General features: G+C 43.6%; 1 protein-coding gene and 1 pseudogene across 1 annotated transcript in view; both read left to right on the forward strand.

Moving 5' to 3' along the window:
- Mtus2 (microtubule associated scaffold protein 2) overlaps window positions 1-19,439 on the forward strand; it is a 371,456-nt gene that overhangs the window by 151,469 nt on the left and 200,548 nt on the right. The window lies entirely within an intron of this gene.
- LOC103162681 lies at window positions 16,956-18,194 on the forward strand (annotated as a pseudogene).

Raw genomic sequence — 19,439 nt, forward strand, 5'->3', positions numbered from 1 at the left:
AAGAAGTCCTCTCTTTGGGAGGGTGATGAGGACAATAGCAAGGAGAGGTCAGCAAAGACACGGGCAGAGGTGGGGATGGGGAGCAGGAGAGTGTTAGAGGTGGATTTGAGTAACCCCTGTGTTAGCTAAGGGTTTTCAGAGATGCAGAACCAATAAGAGATAAAAGATTTGTTATGAGCCTGAGCCATCATCACCGTGACAGCTGTCTGCAGGTGTAGACCCAGGAAAGCTGATGGTACAACAGGGGCAGGGGAAGACCCATTCCTGGCTCCCTGACTGGGTAGAGGGAATTCAGTCTGTCTCTACCTCTTGATTTTATTCAGGGCTAGGCAGATCGAAGCCCTCTCATACTGGAAAGGTCTCTGCTCTACTCACCCTGACAATTCAGCTGCTAATTTCTTCTGGAAACAAATGCGTGGATAATTTTTAACCTGGTACCCAAATATCCAGTTAAGTCTATATGTATAGTTAGCTTCCTAACCCTGTGGGCCAAGTTTGCTTCAGAATCAACAGGAAGGGGAGCAATAAGGAAGAAAAGCCAAGGATGAGTAATGCCAGCCCCAGTGTGTGTGGGACCTTGGTGGATTCCATGGCAGGTGAGGGTGATGGAGGTGGAGGACAAACATGCCAGACAGACAGAGCTTAGTGAGACATTTTACTAGAAAGGGGAGGGAAGGGGGAAGGAAAGAGAAGAAGAGGTAAAGAGACACAGAGACAGAGAGGTTAGAAGAGAAGAGGGAGACAGGAAAAGTCTTGTCTGCCCCAGGGGAACAGCAGGAAAGAGATAGAGAAAGAGAGCATAAGTGGGCAGGGGTCTGTCTTTTAAAGGGTCCTTTGCACCTGCGTGCAGACTCGTACTCATGGAATCCTGGGCTGACCAGAGTACTGCCTGAGTGCATTCTGCCAGGTGATAGGGGTAGGCCAGCATAACGCCTGAATCATTACACAATTCACATGTGTGATAAAATCTATATGATCACTTAATTCATCTGCAATTGTTATTACCTTGTAGAAGAGGATGAATGATCTAGAAACTTGCACATACCTATTCTTGGCTTTGAGTTACTGTGGAATCCCAATATGCCTGTCTTTTTCTCAGTATACATGAACCCCAGCACAATGTCTTTCTTCAGGCTTTCATATACTCAAAGGAGACATGCCATAGTTTGGAGCTTAACATGGCCCCCGAAGTTCATGTGTTGTAGGTTTGTCTCCATGGTCACAATATAGAGAGACAGTAGAACCTTTGAAAGGTGGGGACATGGGGAGGGAAGTCCTTAGGTTACTGGGCGTGTGTCCTTGAAGGACTTTGTGGGTCTTGGTCTCTTCTTCCATCCTTTGCTTTTGCTGTCAGGACAGGAGGTCAGTATTTTGTTCCCTGTGACTGTCGTTTTGCATCCCCACCAGGGGCACCAAAACAATGGTCTGTCCAGTCATAAACTAGCAAGATGCCTTTTCTTTATGAGGTGGTGTCTGTTAATTTGACACAGCCTAGGCTTTCCACTTACCAGTTTGGTCTGTGGGCATACCTGTGAGGGGTTGTCTTGATTGTTAGTTGACAGAGGGGGTTAGTCCACTGTAGGCAGTGCTACCCCTAGGCAGGTGAGTCTGTGCTGTATAAGAAAGGTAGCTGAGCATAGGTATGTAAGCACACCAGGCAGCCAGCAGCATCCTCTATGGTTCTACCTCTTTGGCTGCGAAGTGAGTTCCTTGATTAAAGGTAATGCTATATGGAAAAGGAAGCAGTTCTTGCCTCAGTGTTCCTTGCTTGAGTGTCTGCCTTGAGTTCCCTCAGCAATGGACTGTAACCTGGAAACTGAAATAAATTCTTTCCTCCCGAGTGTTTTAGCATGGCCACAGAAAGCCAACCACAACAGTTGGTTTTCTCTGGCAGTTTGTTACAGTATTGGGAAACCAACTCACAGGGGCCTGTATATTACCTTCCTGCTCCTAAATCATGACTTCCAGCACAAGTTCAGAAGGTGGAGCGCATGGAGGGCCTGGAGGGATCTGGACAGGCAGAATCCCAGGCTGAGTTAGTGACCAAGTGAACCATCCAGTAAGTATTGACTGCATGCCAATTGTGTCCTAGGCTTTCCATTCTCAGGACCTTTCCCTCGGTGCCTCATTCTGGAACTTTCAATTCTGTGGTCCCTGTCTGTGGGGCTTCTCACATCTCTCCTCCCAGGGACCCCTGTGTCCTGGACTCTTGGGTTTACATGCTGTTTTTGTCCAAGTGCATCCCCAGTAATTAATTTCCAGAGAGATCAGAGAAAGCCACATGGTGGAGTTTTGCATTTTTGAAGATGTTTTTAGTCTTCATCCACTACATTAAAAATAATTTTCTAGGCTGAAAACAATTTTCTTTCAAAATGTAACAACTTCTGATAAAAGAAAATTTGTAGGTGACCTGATTTTTTTCCTTGGTACACTTTCTAATTCTATCTTCCCAATATTTTGGGATTTCCAGGTGTGTGTGTGTGTGTGTGTGTGTGTGTGTGTGTGTGTGTGTGTGTGTGTGTGTCTGTGTGTCTGTGTGTGTGTGTCTGTGTGTGTGTGTGTGTGTGTGTGTGTAGAGGGACATACAGATCAGTCTGCATGCCAGAGAAGAAGGAGGAGAAGCATTAGTTAAAATAAAGACTTGGGTCTGCTCACTGCTGTACAGTCATACTATGTTCTTGCCATTAATGTCAGTCTCTGTCTCTCTATCTCCCTTTCTCTCGGTTACTCCCAGCTTCTTTTCCTAGAATATTCTCCTTTAAGTTATCGTGGCAGCTTCTTCTCATATTAATGATGTAACTTTAAAGGATGTTAGCATTCTCCTTGTTGTCCCCAGGACTGTCTTTCCTCTTTGTGGTGCTTATTTAGGCTGGGAAATTTTCTCCAGTTCTCCATGATCATTTCCTTGTGACTGTGTGGAATGAAGTTGAGTGCATTTGTGCTAACTCTCTGGGCATCTGTTTCCCCTCAAGCTGGAGCTTGGCCAGGGTGTAGCTGGTAGTCAGTACCTGGGAACTGGGCATCCTCTGCCCGCAGGAGCTTCTCCTTCCTCTGTGCTCATTTTTTGCTTGTCTGCCCTTGGGCCTGTGTCTTCTCACCTGGCTGCCCAGACTGAAGGTCAGCAGCTGCTTCCTCTACAGCAGTCACGCTGTCTCATCGCTGCAGTGCCCTTCCTCCTCCTCCTCCTCCCCCTCCTCCTCCTTCCCCTCCTCCTCCTCCTCCCTGCAGTCGGGAACCTCCACCTGTGCTCTGTGTTCCAGAGCAGTTGGAATACCTGGTTTTGTAAGTATCTGTCTCTTTTCTCTTTCTTGTCTGAGGTTTAAATCTAGAAAGTGCTTCATGGAATACGCTGGGGGATCATTGGCTACGAGTTTCAATGCTGCCACTTGAAACATAGCAGCTCTCTTTTGGAAACATCTTTCATAGGAGAGACTTTTAAAAACCCATGTTCTATCTGCTTAGTCTGGCCGTGGTCTCCATTTCTGCTTAAATGAAGGAAGTATGGTGAGCACAGCACTTAGGGATCTGGTTAGTATTGTGAAATGAGTGTGTGATTGTAAAGACTTTAGTGAAAATTATGCTTTTAAATGTAATCCGTGGAAAAAAACCTTTCATTGTTCTCATAGCATGGTGTGTGAGCACTTCCCTTAGCAAATACAGCAGTTGTGTACGCCCCTCTCTCGACCCAAACGGCCCAAGGCTGATCAGAGACAGATGAGTCGACAGAATCTGCTCCTAAAAGTTCCATGCCTTTGGATTTGCTCTGGAGTGGCTGCAGCCAGCCCTGAAAATCACTACTGTGAACAAGATCTGAGTGAGGTCCTTCAGCTGTGTTTATAACACAGCTCAGTGCTGTGGACAGATCTGGGATCGAGTGAGCATTGGCTAGCACAAGGTCACCTCACATCCAGCCTGTCTTTCTGGACAGTTACTGTTTGTGCTCTGCACAGCCTGCCGTGTGCAGTGTTTACATCATTGTGCCTTCGCTATTGCCCTCTGTTGGCAGTGCTCTTTAATGCTCAATCACATCTTCCCATCTCCGACACAAAGGCTCATGTATCCTCTGGCCATTGTTTTACTGGTACAGTGGAAAATATGCCACTCAATATTTGGGAACCCCTGGGTTAAACCCGATCACCTTAGCTGACATTTAAACCTAACAGAAACACAGATATTGACATTGAATCCTATTTACTCAACTACTCCAGAAATGTTTTTTTTTTAAATTATTTAGTTTTATGTGCACTTTGCCTGTGTGTATGTCTGAGTGCCATATATATGCTTTGTTATCACGGAGGCCAGAAGAAGATGTGACAGATAACCTGGGGTTGGTGTTACAGACAATTGCAATCTGCCATGTGGGTGCTGGGAATTGAACCCCGGGTCCTCTGGAGGAGCAGCCTGATGTATCTTTTCCTTTAAGTCATCAGAAGATGGCACATTTAAGATTACGATCTCAATTTAAAAAGCCAATTCATAAATAGGACTATTTGGTCTTGTAGATTATTTCTCATTTTTGCAGTATTCTTTTTTTCTTAAATCCTTACACTGTTCCCGACAAAACTAAACACGGTACAACAAGTAACTCTCATTTGTTTTCCTTTGTGGCCTAGATTCTTTTTTTGCTTGTTTTTTGAGACAGGGTTTCTCTGTAGCTTTGGAGCCTGTTCTGGAACTTGCTCTGTAGACCAGGCTGGCCTTGAATTCACAGAGATCTGCCTACCTCTGCCTCCCGAGTGCTGGGGTTAAAGGTGTGCGCCACCACCACCCTGGTGGCCTAGATATTGAATAGTGCCAGTGAGCCATCAATATTGATAGGGATTTTTTTCTTTTTCCTTAAAGATTTATTTATTTAACTGTGTATGGCGCATGCCTTTAATCCCAGCACTTGGAAAGCAGAGGTAGGTGGATCTCTGTGAGTTCAAGGCCAGCCTGGTCTACATAGCAAGTTCCAATTGAGTCAAGGCTACATAGTGAGATCCAGTCTCAAAAAAAGGATTTATTTTTATTTTATGTGCATGAGTGTTTTTTGTGCATGTATATCTGTGGAGCCACTATGTGGATGCTGGGAATCGAATCAGATCCTCTGGAAGAACAACTACAAGTGCTCTTAACCACTGAGCCGGCTCTCTAATTCCCTTTCTAAAGATTTATTTTGTGTATATTTTTCTCCAGTGTACACTTGTGTGATTAACAAAAGTGTAGGCATGTGTGTGCATACTTGTGAGTGTATGTGTGTTCATGCATATGTGTGCACGTGTTGGTTCTGTTCACCACCTTTCCTGTTCAGGCATTGTGTGTTCCTCCTGTCGGGTTGCTGTGAGGATCACAGAGTGACCATATGAGTAATTTTCTTGTAGGAGAGCTCTGCACAAGGCTGTTCTCACCAGTTTCATGAAGTTCCTGTAAACTGTCAGATTTGCAGTGTGTGTGATGGTCGGGAGAGACACGTGTGTACAGATACAGGGAGATTGTCTAGGTGTGCAGACCTTTTAAATTCATAACAAAGGTTACTTTTTCCTCACCCCATGTACCCAAGACTAGTCAAGCACTAAGACCTGCAACCTGCCGACTCTATGACCTCAGGCCAGCTCTCCATCCTGTCCTTACTCTGCGACCTCAGGCTAGCTCTCTACCCTATATCTACTCTATGACCTCAGGCCAGCTCTCCATCCTGTCCTTACTCTATGACCTCAGCCTAGCTCCCCACCCTATCTCTACTCTGTGATTTGAGGCTAGCTCTCCACCCTATCTCTACTCTGTGATTTGAGGCTAGCTCTCCACCCTATCCCTACTCTTGGTGTTAGGACCCCCTCTCTGCCTGCTTCCACTCACTTCATTTTCCTTCCCTCTGCCCCTTTCCTATGCAACCCACTGTCAGGAACAGTTTTCCTCCTTCATAGTGGTTTTGCTGTTCTTCAAGGAACAGCAATGCTAATGCCATAGGGCTCTGCGATGCACTCTGAGCTGCCCTCCTCCCTCTTCTCTCCCAGCAGGACTAGCTACTGCTTACTTGAGCCCTCCCTCCCTCCTCCTCCTCTTACTCCCCCTCTTCCCCTTCCTCTTCTCCTTCCTCCTCCTCCATGGCATCCCATTGCTTGGTATGCCCAGACTGGGCTAGGAATCCCTCTCTCCTGCTCCTAGCTCTAGGTCCACTTGGCCCATTTTGTCATCACTTTGTGCACTTGTGTCTGCACCAGGGCACATTCATCCTAATTATCCTCTTATGTTTCTTCTCCTTTTCACTTTTCTGGAGCATTGCCTCCCACCCTTCATGCTAAGCACAGGTGGCTATGGTGTGTGCTCATGCCACTAGCTCATGCTCTTGGGCTGAGAAAGGCTAACCTACTTGGCCATCTGCCTGCTTCCCTGTATCTTTGTTGCTGTCTCAGTCTTGGTCTCTGTTAGCCTCTTACCTGGCCTTCTTAGTCTTTCTCAAATAAGAGTTTTATTGAGATATGATACACACACCACAATCTTTGCTTATTTAAAGTACAAATCCAATTTTTTTGGATGGGGGGGCAGGGTTCTGCTCAAATATTCGACCATTTACACAGTAACTGTAGGACATTTCATCACCCTGAGAAATGCTGACTTCCTGTCACTCCAGATTTTCCTTAAGCACCAGCCATTCACATCCATTAATCTACTTTCTGTCTCTATGGATGTCCCTGTTCTAGACACCTCGTGTGACAGAATCACACAATGCTTTGGTCTGTGGCTTCTTCCACTGGCATCAGAATGTCAAAGCCTGACTGATTTATAACACATGTCAGTGTTTCATTCATTCATCTCCGTATCTTGAGAAGACCAAGTGGCTTAGAAATTAATTTTTCTCCTAGTTTTGAAAACCAGAAATCCAAGATTAGTTTCGGTAGGGCTGGTTTCTGCTGAGGCCTCTCTTGGTGTAAGGGTGAGGGTTCTCTCTCTGGGCACTTATGTGATCTTTCTCTGTGTGCACATATAAGGGAAAAGGTGCCACTAATACCTCTTCCACAGTCATTGAATCGAGGCACCACCCTTATAACTGTATGTGGCCTTAGTTATTCCTCCAAAGCTATGCCTACAAGAACAGCCACACTGGGGCATAAAGCTACAACATCTGATTGTGGGGGGGGGGTGACAGAACCCAGACCTTAAAGATTCTTTTCAATTGTTTAACCATCTTCCATTTTCTCTGTAGACCACAGGCTGTTTATAAATGTATCAATTAATGGAGATTGACCATGTGACCATTTGCATCTCATCATGTATGAGTTTTGCGCATATTTTTTTCTCTTGGGTATTGTATTTGTCAAGATTCTTTAGAGGAACAGACCCAATAGCATGATAGAACATTGGTGTGCTTCAGTAGTCTCAATCTAGCACTGAAAACTTTGAATTTGGAGAACCAGTGGTCTTTGGTCAACAATGAAAACCTGAAAATGCTGTTTTTTAAATCAATAGAGGCAGCAGCAATAACAACAGGATAAATCAACTCAGTGGACAATAAAAAGCAAAAAGCAAATAATCTTCCCCCTGCCATGGCCCTTCTTTATCTGGGTTACCACCCGAAGGTACAGAAAATCCAACCAGAGAATGGTTGGTTACCTACCTAACAGTGCCCACATTTGCTGAACTGTGCAGAGCTGGCTGCCAGACATGGGATTTGAGGGCCTTAAAGAATGGGGGGATCTTTAGTCTAATGCTGCAGACAACCTTACTTCAGTTTCAGTAGACTTTTATACACAAATGTAACAAAGAAAGCAATGATCAAAGGAGGATTATTAGAGTTCAGAAAAACATGATCGTAAAAACATGTAAATAAACATCGGTAAGCCACTACCAAATATTAATGGAGCATCTCTGTCCCAGGGCATTCTCAGGACAGACCAATTTTAATAGTATTGCCTGGCATGTACTATAGATTGTATCTGGGAATTTGCAAAAGCAAGGCAGACGGCCATATCCAGATCCAGGGTACACTGACCAGTTTGGGTTCTATAGCTCTGTTCTGACATCCAACAAGAATAAAAATGTCTTATAAATTAAAGTAAATGTGACAAGAAGCAAAAACTCACATCCAAGAACAATCCAGAAACAAAATACACCTGAGATAAAATGCCCTCTGTCTTTTTTCCTGGAGCCTCTCTTACAGTTCCCCAAGGCATTGTTCGCCATATATCATTCTTTTGACCATGTTCTGAGAAACAGTAGTGTCACTGTTCCACAAGTAGGCACATCTTGCCTGATAGGTTGGTCTCATGGACGGTAGGATGCACAGCTTAGCCAGACAGATGATACTGTATCTTCCCCAGCAGCTTGCATAGCACCCTCCGGGACCGTGCAAGCTAGCTGGTAGCAAGGAAGAAAGCCTCATTTTTACACTGTTAGCTCAGTGTCCAGAACACTGTCATCTGAATTAAGGTGAGTGAAAGAATGAAACTACTTCAATATAGTTGAGGATCTCTCTTTGAATCTAGCTTGTCTTGAAGCAAATCTATTTAAAGAGAGAAATTACCCTGCCCCGCCCCCCATCTGATAGCCAGTGGTTCTACAGGCATGGAGTAACTCCAGTAGACTCTCTACTTAAAGCAGAGGCATGATGGGAAACACCAAGTAGTCACTGTCCTGAGATGCTGCTGCCATGCAGTGGTCACATGGCCTGGATGATTATTGTAGCTTTTGCTTTCATACTTGGGGTTCTAGGTTCTGCCCCTTTACCTTCATTCCCTTTCCGGAAAATGTTTGAACTTCGGAGCATTTTCAGCCTGATTTCTGTCTATCAACACCTCCTTTAATTTAGGATTCTCTCTTACTGTTCCAGTCAGAGCCAGCAGCATTTCTGTTGGCATATTTTGCTTATAAAATTTTGATTTCTTTGACTTTTATTAGGTTTACTGTGTTAGATAAAAGCTACTCCTGAAAAATCGCTTCAAAAATAAACCTTTCTTGGGTTGGGGAGATGGCTCAGAGAGTAAGCAAGAGGGCCTGAGTTCAAATCCCTGCTTTCACATAAATCTTGGTGAGGCTTCATATGCCTGTAACCAGTGTTGGGGATAGACAGATCCTAGGAGCTCACAGGCCAGCCAGCCTAATCAAAATGCCAATCTTCAGGGTCAGTGAGAGGCCCACCGCAAAAAAGAAGGCGGAGTTTAATAGACAAACTAGGTCCTCCTCTGGCCTGCACATGCCTGAGCACACACACCTACATACATGATAAATAAATAACTAGTAAGTAAATCTGTATCCTGAGCCCCACCAAGGCCCCTGGCAGACAGCAACCTTGAGTTTCTCAGCAGTTTAATTGCTTAGCAGGAGTTTATTTTATGTTGCCTTGATCTTTCTGATGTCTCATTGGAAGACGATGTAGGCTCATCATTGCTGTCATCATCAGATCATGTTGTTCTGACAGTGGCCTTTCTCCAGTTTAGTTCTTATTTTCCATGTGGAAAGGCTGGGAATTTTCAAACCCAGCAAATCCTAAACCTTGCATACCTAACAGCTTTCTTTCTTTCTTTCTTTCTTTCTTTCTTTCTTTCTTTCTTTCTTTCTTTTTTCATGAAAATAATGCTATAGTATTGTGAAAGTTAAAACCTTATTTCATGCTAGCATTTGGGTAGATGGAATACTTTAAAAAATTTTTTTTGTTCATTATTTAAATTATTTTTTTTTACATTCCAAACAGCTACTTCCTATCAAAATGTTTATCTTAGTTCTCTACTTACACAATACCCAAAGAATAAGTGTGACCTCTTGGCAGCCTCAGCCCCGGAGATTCTTAGAAAATCCTAAGTTCATTGAATGCACTCTCCAAACTCCATATTCTATCAGTAACACTTGCTACCTATTAACGTGGATTCATTCCCCCATCTATTTCCTTTAAGCAGTCATTGACAGTTATTTTGAATGCCAACTGGCTTCTTCTGGAAGTCTCTTTGAAGCTCCTGAGACTCCTCTACTCCTGTTACCCAAATGTTCCTTACAGCGTCTCATCTGGACCTGGTTCCAGAGCTGTTCCTATAGAGTGAGTCCTTGTTATGATGGCACCTGCCTTCATGTACCGGAATCTCCATGTCGCAGTGTATCACCCCAAATATCAGGAGTTTAAAAACTACAACAAGCATTTCCCATCTGATTGTTTCTGTGGGTCAAGAACTGGAACTATCTTGATGGGATGATTCTGACTTGGCATTCCCCATGAGGTTGCGTCAAGTTGGATTAGTGCTACCATCATTTGACCAAGGATGCAGGATCCAATTCTGAGATGTAGAGGTTGTTGGCTTTTGTCAAGGACCCTACTGCTCCATGGGGTGCATGAGTGCTATTTAAATATCCCCATAACAAGCAAGTCTGGCTTCTCCTTGAGGTAGCAATCAGAGAACAAAAGGATGGATCTGCGATGTGTCTCATGACTTACACTTTGAAATCACTTGCTCACCAGGGCTATCCTTGCTCACTGCTGGGGCTTGTGGGAGATTTGGTTGCTATGTGCCTTGATCCTTGTTTAAAGAGACGCTCTTCCCAATTTCAGTAAGTGTGGCATCAGTGACAGAGAATAGCATGCCTGTAGCTGTTTGTGCAATGATGCTCATCATGTATTAGCCATTACATGCTTTCTCTTCTAGCATGACAATGGGTAGATAATTGAAGTGGTTTCAATGAGTAACGCTCCTCACAGGCTCACTTGGTCACTTTGATGACCAAGTTTGGACACTTGGTCTCTAGTTGATGGCACTATTGTAGGTGCTGTAGCCTTGGTGTAGGAAGTTCACCCCAGGGGTGAGCTTTGAGAACTCATAGCCATGCCCTGCTTCCAATTTGTTCTATTTCTTGCTTGTGATTGAGCGTGAGAGCTCTCAGCTTCCTGCTCCAGCCAGCCACGGGGCTTGTTTGCTGCCATGCCTCACCACCGCAATAGACTCTTGTCCCTCAGGAACCATAAGCCCAGATAAACTCCTCCTTCTGTAAGTTGCCTTGGTCATGGTGTTTTATCATAGCAACAGAAAACACAACCAACACAATGGCTATATCCTCACTCTTCCCCAGAAGGCAACTGAGGTTGTTGAGAGTTTGAATTTAGTCATGTTGAGCCCAGGTCACCAGTCCGCTGCACGACATGCTGTTTTTCTAGCTGTTTCTGTGTCCTTCTTTTTTTGGGAAGAGACACCACCTTAACACTGAAAGTTTTCTTTACAGAGAATTGTCTCAGCAAGGAGGAAGTGTGGTTAAAAACAGCTGCTGTGTATACATGTTACCAGGCAAGAAGGTGCTGAGAGGCTGAACAGCTCCTCCCTGATGTGAGCATAGGAAAGTGTCTGTGAAAGGAGAGGAAAGGGTGCTCATAAAAGTAACTGGAAAGAAAAGTGAAATAAAAGAATTATTTGGCCCAAATTACATAAATATGCTGGTGTAAAGACTCCAAATACAAAGTTATAAGGAAAAGTAGTCCTTGAAATAAAACCCCAAGTCACTGCTGATGATCATGTAATTCTGTAGTGTCTCATTAGTTCCAACATTAAAACATCTACTTGTAGGTATGCGTGTGACAGGCAGAGCTGTGAGTTCAAGACCAGCCTAGTCTACATAGTGAGTTCCAGGCCAGCTATGGCTACACAGGGAAAACCCTTCTCAAAAACAACAACAACAACAACAAAATCAAAATCTACTTAAGTGTCTACTTGTGTGTTTTAGTTACAGTTTTTGACAAGTTAGATATAACATTGATTTTGTTCCCATCTTATACAAACACCTGTGTGGGAAAGTCAGAGGTTCTCTGCTCTCATCCACTGAGGCAGGCTCTCCCTTCTTTCTGCTGTACTGCCATTCAGCAACACTCCTGGCCATTCTCCTGTTTCAAACTGCTGTCTTGACACAGGAGTGCTGGAGTTATGGATGCCTCCATGTCCAGCTTGTTATTTGGGTTCCAGTGATGGAGCAGAAGGCATTAGGCTCTCAGAGCTACCGCTTTTATCATTGAGCCATCTGCCTGGCCTGGCTCACGGGCCTTCTTGCATTCAGCATTTCTACTTTTATTTTAATTGTTAATGCATATTTATTACAAACGTTAGGGACCTCATAATGACATTTCCATATATGTAGATATCATGCTTTGATTATATTCACCCCTTACTATATTTTCTCACCCCCTTTTCTATCCTCACTGCCACAAGTCACCTTAATCCTTTCTAGCAGTCTTTCTTCTATTTCTGGGTTTCTGCTTTTGATTTTTAGGCAGGTTCTCTCTGTGTAGCCCAGGATGACCTTGATCTACCTCTGAGTGATGGTATTTCAGGTGTGTACTTCTCTGTCTGGTTTATGGGGCCGGGGACTCAAACCCAGGATGGCATGCATGCCAAGCAAGCACCCTATTAACTGCTCCAAAGCCTCAATTTACCTTACTAATAAACATTGTAATTTCACTCTTTGGGATACACGACAGCTGGACAATGATTGATGGGGCTTTATCGGTTAGCGTTGAATCACAAATAAGTGATCTTATTCTAGTTGGTGGAGATTTTGTTTAGTATCACGGTGTCCTAATTCAAAGGAGACTCTATACAAAAAGGAAAAAAGCCCAAAACAAATGGAATTCACTTCATTTAAATAGGAAGATTTGCTTTCTTCAAAGAATTTATTTTTCAAAGGGAAAATAATATTACTTTGAAATAACAGCACGTCTTGCAGCTTTCTGCAGACAGTGAAATCTCTTTTGTTGTTCAAGCAGGATTTTTTTCCTTTTGCTTTCTGGCAAAAAAACTTGTCAGAAAATTGAGCTTTGATTAAAATAAATGAGTTCAGCTTGACTCCCTTGCATGAGGCGAGAACATTTGATCCCAGGGTTTTAAAAATGTTTATTAGCTTTGAATTTATTTTAATTAGCTTCCCCATTATGTTCGTATTCACTTGGAAGGGACTTTGATGTGTAATACAAAACATTTATTCCACCTCTCTAGTTGAAGTGCCTTTGTAGAGGACATACAATGACAGATCGGATTCTCTAGCCAGCGTAGACCCTTTAAAGATTTTACTGATACCGAATGAGGTAATCCAGACTCAGACAGACAAATTTCAAATGGTCTTCCTCCATCAGAGGCTCCTACATTCAAATCTTCAGATATAAGTGTGGTCATCACCCCTTATCAAGCACATTTCTTGTTGTGACATACAGAGACCATTACAGAAAACCACACCCATTCAAAATGCAGAGTTGTGGAGTCCAGTCCCAAGTGGACCTGAGGCTCAGGAAACATTTCCAAAGAGGGGGCGGAAAGACTGTAAGAGCCAGAGCATCTGAGAGTTTGCTGTGAGATTGTGTCTCTTAGTGATGTCAGGAGCTGCACCCATAATGTCTCACCAACACGACAGCCCAAACTTGAGCTGAACAGGGACAACAACAACAGATGTGCTGCCATGGATGAGGGAAAGCTGGAAGCCTCAACCTACACTAAGAACTGCAGGCAGCTACGGAATGGTGAGAGCAGGAGAGATGGTCCTCCCCAGGGAGGAGCAAATCAATTGGTTATCCAATACCCAATAGTCAGCCCTGTAAACATACATGCAAACAACATGATGCAGAATGAGCAGGTTATGTTTAGAAAAACATGTACACACATATGCATTTTGTATCAATAATGAAAAAAAAGAGGCCATGAATTTGAAAGAAACCAAGGAATGTAAATGGGAGGGCTTGGAAGGGTGAAAAAGAAGGGATAAATGATATTATAATCTCAAAAATGAAGCAAAAAATTTCACTTATGTTTATTTTGTGTTCATTAGTGTTTTTTTATTTTATTTTATTTTATTAGTTCAAATTAGGAACAAGCTTGCTTCAGATGTCAATCTCTTCTCCCTTTCCCTCCCCTCCCCCCCAACATCCCACCTGCCCTAGCCATCCCCCCTCCACTCCTCAGGCAGGGTAAGGCCCTCAAAAGGGGCTCCCCAAAGTCTACCACATCATCCTGGGCCAGGCCTAGGCCCTTCCCCATGTGTCCAGGTCAAGACAGCATCCCTTCACAAGGGATGGGCTCTCAAAATCCCTTCCTTTTTTTTTTAAGACCTTACATATTTAATACAGTGCGTTACCCCTGTACAAATGGAAAAAAATTAAGTTCAACATTTCTAGACCAATATGGCTGTTAATTTTTGTACAATGCCAACTCAACACGGTAAACTGGGATACTTTTTTCCAAAGTTGACAGCACAGCTAAAGTTTCCAAAAATTCAAATTATATATATATATATATATATATATATATATATATATATATCAATAATGGCAGTATGTTATGCATCAATAGCAGCAACAGCTTTTCCAGGTTCGTGCATGAGTGTTTGGCCTGCATATAAGTCAGAACTTATATAATAAGACCCCCTGCCAATATTGTAACAATACTGATGCATATTGAGTACTAGTCATGATTCTATCTTAAGTCTGTTGCTTAACTAGAAATAAAATTGTTCTATTAATTCAATATTTTATTTTAAAGCTTATTTTTATAGCATGCAACAATTATACATGATATTGGGTTTCATTATGACATTTTCAAAACGCAGATAATGTACTCTGACTGTGTCCACCATGTATTCCTAGACGTCTGGTGTAGTATAGTAGCTTGATTGAGAGGTAATTTTCATCTGATGGAAGCAATTCTTCAGTTGATTTTCCCTCTTCCCAGGTCTGTCAGGTTGATAGCAAAACTAATTAGGACATCTGCATGAAGTGAGAGAAAGCATGCAACATATGATTTTTCTCAGGCTGGCTTACTTCATTTAATATGGTTATCTCCAGTTGCATCATTTTCCTAAAAACAATACACTTTTATTGTTCTTTATGGTTGACAATATTCCATTGTGTGCATATACATTTTCTTTAATCATTCCTCTGTTGTTGGGTACCTAGGGTGGTTCTATGTAACACAAATAATAAAAACACAAAGACTGATATTGGGGTTCAAGCTGAAGATCAGAAAAGCAAAGTAGCCACGCCAGTAGATCTTACCTCTACCTCAGATTAAAATGAGTGATTCTGTCTCCATGAATTCTCAGAGGCAAATGCTCTGAGTTCCTGTCTCCTCCCGCCTTATATACCTTTCTCTGCCCAGCCATGTCATTCCTGTCTCCACCTCCCTAGTGCTGGGATCAAAGGTATGTGATCCCAAGTGCTGGGATCAAAGACATGAACTCTGCTACTCTTCACTCTTGTGTAGGCTAAGATGGCCTTGAACTCAGAGAAATCCATCTGCCTGTCTCCTGAGTCCTGGGATTAAAGATGTGTATTACCATTGCCTGGCTCTATGACTTGTGGCTGACTTTGCTTTCTGAAAGTTTCAGGCAAGCTTTAATAAATCATAAATAATACATCACCACAGTTCCATAGCAGCAATTGTGAATGACGCAACAGTGAACATTGATGTATTGACCTGAAGCCTTGGCTAAAACCAGGAGTGGCTGAGCCAAATGAAAGGTCACTTGTTACTGTCATTGCTCACTTTGCTTTCCAATCCACCTTTAATATATTGGTTTGATAAACTGTGGACACACGCAGCTCCACTTCCCACTGCAGAGGCTCAAGCACTCTCTGAAGGAAAAGCTTTGAAGCGGGTTAATCATCAAAGCTCTTCTAGAGTACCCATGCTTTCAAAGGCTTTTTAGAGGCCAGAGCTCCCTTCTGTGCATCCATGGCAAATAGTTGCAGTAACCCTGAATTTATGAGAAGAAAAAAATTTCACATTTCTTTTTCACCGAAGACTTGGTGTGTGTGTGTTTTATTGAAAATGATTTTTCCACACAGTGTAGTCTGATCACGATTCTCCCTCCCCCAACTCCTCCCAGATCCTCTCCACTTCACTACCCACAAATCCACACCCCTTCTCCCTTCTTTATCTTTAGAAAAAGAACAGTTAAATGAAAACCTGCAAGCGAACCTGAATTTTAAAAAAGCACAACACACACACACACACACACACACACACACACACACACACACACACACACACACACCAGAAACCATAATATACAAGCAAAAGACCAGCAAGACAAAAAAATACCCACACAAAAATACTTGAGACAAAAAGTCTACAAAAAAATGCCATTTTATCTTGGCCATCTATTGCTAGGCATGTAGCCTACCCTTAAGTATGGAGAAAACTAACTTTTCGTTTGTAAGTTGTCAATTGGAAATAGGTTCTTGCTTTAGGTGGAAGCTTGTATCCACTTCACCTCCCAGCCCTGGGGCCACATCTGACTTAGACCTATGTAGGCCCTGTGCATGCTGCCACAGCCTCTGTGAGTTCATTTATGTGTCAGTCCTCTGTTGTGTCTGGAAGACACTGTCCTTGGTGTCCCCATCTCCTTACCTCTTGCCATCTTCCTCTTCCTCTTTTACATAGCTCCTGAACCCTGAGGGGTGGGGATCAATGAAGACATTTCATCTCATCTTTTGAAAACTGTTCATTTCGTTAGTATTTATGGATTGGTTGTTTTCATGTCCGATGTTTTGAGTTCTTTGTATGTTCTGTGTTCTAGAAATTAATCTTCTTTTCTGATGTGCAGGTAGCAAAGATTTTTCTCCCATCCTGTAGGCTTTCCCTTCACTTGATTAACTGTTTGCTGTGAAGAAGCTTTTCAATGTCAGGGAATCATGTTTGCTGATTTGTTGGCATTATTTTCCAAGCACCCAGAATCCTATGGAGGTCTGTGACTCTGTATCATCAGTCACTCTCCCTATGTCTTCCTCTAGCAGTTTCAGGGTCTCAGGTCTCATACTAAGATCACTGATGTGGGTCACACCTCTGGGCAGTCCTTCAGGATTGTGAATTCTGGTCCTTCACCTGTGCAGCCATTCCCAATATTTGGTTCACTTCTTGGAGATGGTGTCTGCATATTCTCCTATAGTTTTTGCTGTCAGAACTGCTCCTAAAGAGATGTGAGTGAGGTGTCAAGGCCTCTCTGGTGCTGCCTTCTCTACCTGGAAGATGAAGATGGATCCCTGCCTCACCACTGGTGCCTGGTCCCTCTGTGGGCTGCTTCTGGCTGCGCTCACCAGCGACCCCCACACCCTGTGCTGCTGGACAACCTCAATGTGCAGAAAAGGCACTCAGTGTTCTTCTACAACCTGAACGACCAGGGCTTTGAATTCACTTAGCTTGTTCCTCACTAAGTACAGGGAGTTCCTCTGTGACAACCTCATCATTTTCTCCCCCTCAGTGAAAGACTTTGGAGCCAACAGGAAACCATTGGTGCCTTCATTGACGGTGGCAGCAGTGTTTGGGAGGTTGCCAGCTCTGACATCAGTGACACTCTTTAGGACCTGGACAGTGAGCATGGGATTTAATTTGATGGAGAGAAAACAGCTGTCATTGACCATCACAATTACAATGTCTGAGACTTTAACCAGCATACACTCAACGTGGCTGACACTGAGAACCTACTGAAGGCCCCAACCATTGATGGGACCCATTCTCTTCCAAAGAGTTGGAATGGTGGCAGTCCCTTGGTTTTGGATGTCCTAACAGGCTCTTCAACCTCTTCCACCTTCCCAAACAAGCCAGTACCACCATACATTGGGAAGAGCACTCTCCCAATCTCAGGACTCTGAGCCAAGTACAATGCCCAGGTCATCTTCAGCGGCTCCCTGGATTTCTTCATCGATGCCTTCAATCCAGCAGTGCAGAAGGCCACACCCAGCACCCAGAGGTATTCTCAGTCAGATAACTATGAGCTAGCTAAGGCTCTTTACTGCTTCGTGTTCAAGGAGGAAGGTGTCCTCTGTGTGGGGCCTGTGTGCTATCATCAGGTGGACGAGATGGCCCCACCCAATGCCTACACTATCACCGACCTAGTGGAGTACCACATTGCGATTGAGCAGCCCTCCGATGGCACATGGGTCCCCTTTGATGGTGACAACATTCAGCTGGATTTCCTGCACATTGACCCCTCTGTGAGAACCTTCTTGAAGAGGAATGGTGTAAAGTACAGTGTCCAATTCAAGCTCGTTGGTGTGTATGGTGTATTCCAGTTTAAAGTGGATTACAACCGGCTAGGTCACACACACCTCTACACCTCCACCCAGCTGTCAGTGAAGCTGCCCAGCACAGTATGAGTGCTTCATCCACTCAGCCTATCCCTCCTACGCCAGTGCCTTCTCCATGGTGGCCAGGTTCTTCATCTTCAGCATCATCTTTTTACACATGAAGGAAAAGATGTCTGACTAAGCCAGAACCTGGGACTCTTCCACACAGCAGGGAGATGGCAAGAGGATTTCAAAGACTGGTACTTTTTAAAGGCCATGGCAAAGTGGCATAGCCTTATCTCAGAGAGTGATGACTATGGGGTGGGGAAAGGGAAACATTTTTTTTCTGTAAGTTTTCTCATTTTGAATCACTCTGTGGCATTTTTCATAAGTATAGCCACCAGATTTCTAAAATGAAGAGAACAACTGCCCTCTTCAACCCCCCCAAAAACAACAAACAAACAAACAAATGAAAAACCCACAAAGAGATGTGAATGAATGTCTATTTGCCCCTGATAGGGTACCAAAGCAAAGATTATCCCCAAAACTCAGCTTGGTGAACCAATGAGTTTATTGGGCTCATGGACAGAGGGCAAGAGAGGAATTACTCACAGGAGTATGATGTACTTCACTACAAAGCCCACCCCAGCCCAGCATGAATGGATGAGGCACCAGGAAGGCCCTCTTCGGGATAGCCTTCTTCTTTCTGGACACTTGAACATTTTCTGAGATCACTTGCAGCTCTGGGTTGGGGTAAGCATGATGGCTAGAATTCCAAGTGAAAACATCACGACTCTCCTTCCTTCGTGGCTACCAAGCCAAGGTAATCTCCACCTCACGATAGCAATGTGGTGACCATGTTATGGCTGGAAGGAAAGGCTGAATGACAACTCTCTGGTTTGAACCAGGTTCCCACCACACTGTATACTATACAATTGTGTTTCGAAGTTTCTTCTCTGTAGCATAGCCTTCTGTTTGCCAGTTTTCAGGCTGTAGCCCCATGACACTTGCTCTGAGGTCTCTAAAAGTGTGTATACTTCACAGACAGTCACACCTTGTGCAGTGCACTGGGCCCTTTGGAACTGGTGTCTGTGGCTGCTAAGTACCAAGTGCCCAGAAGGGTTTCTCTTCTGTCTCCTCCTGCCAGCATAATGCCAGACGTCTTTTACACAGCGCCCACATTTTTCTGTTCCTTAAAGTATCCACTCCTGATAGTGTCATGCAGGTTCAGAGATCTTTCTTCATAGTATGACACTACCATCCTTACATTCCCTGGCTGGGTACATACCTAGGAACTAATTTGAAGTTTGGACTAGCATAAAAACCAATAATGGGAAAGTAAGATAAATCTCAATACCGCTTTAAGCACTTACAGACTATACAGTAGATGTTGGACATGAGTTATGGCATCATTCTTTACAAGGAGATACTGTTGTTCTCAGGGTAG

This window comes from Cricetulus griseus, chromosome 4 (assembly GCF_003668045.3).
Source record: "Cricetulus griseus strain 17A/GY chromosome 4, alternate assembly CriGri-PICRH-1.0, whole genome shotgun sequence".
In the NCBI taxonomy this organism is placed as follows: domain Eukaryota; kingdom Metazoa; phylum Chordata; class Mammalia; order Rodentia; family Cricetidae; genus Cricetulus; species Cricetulus griseus.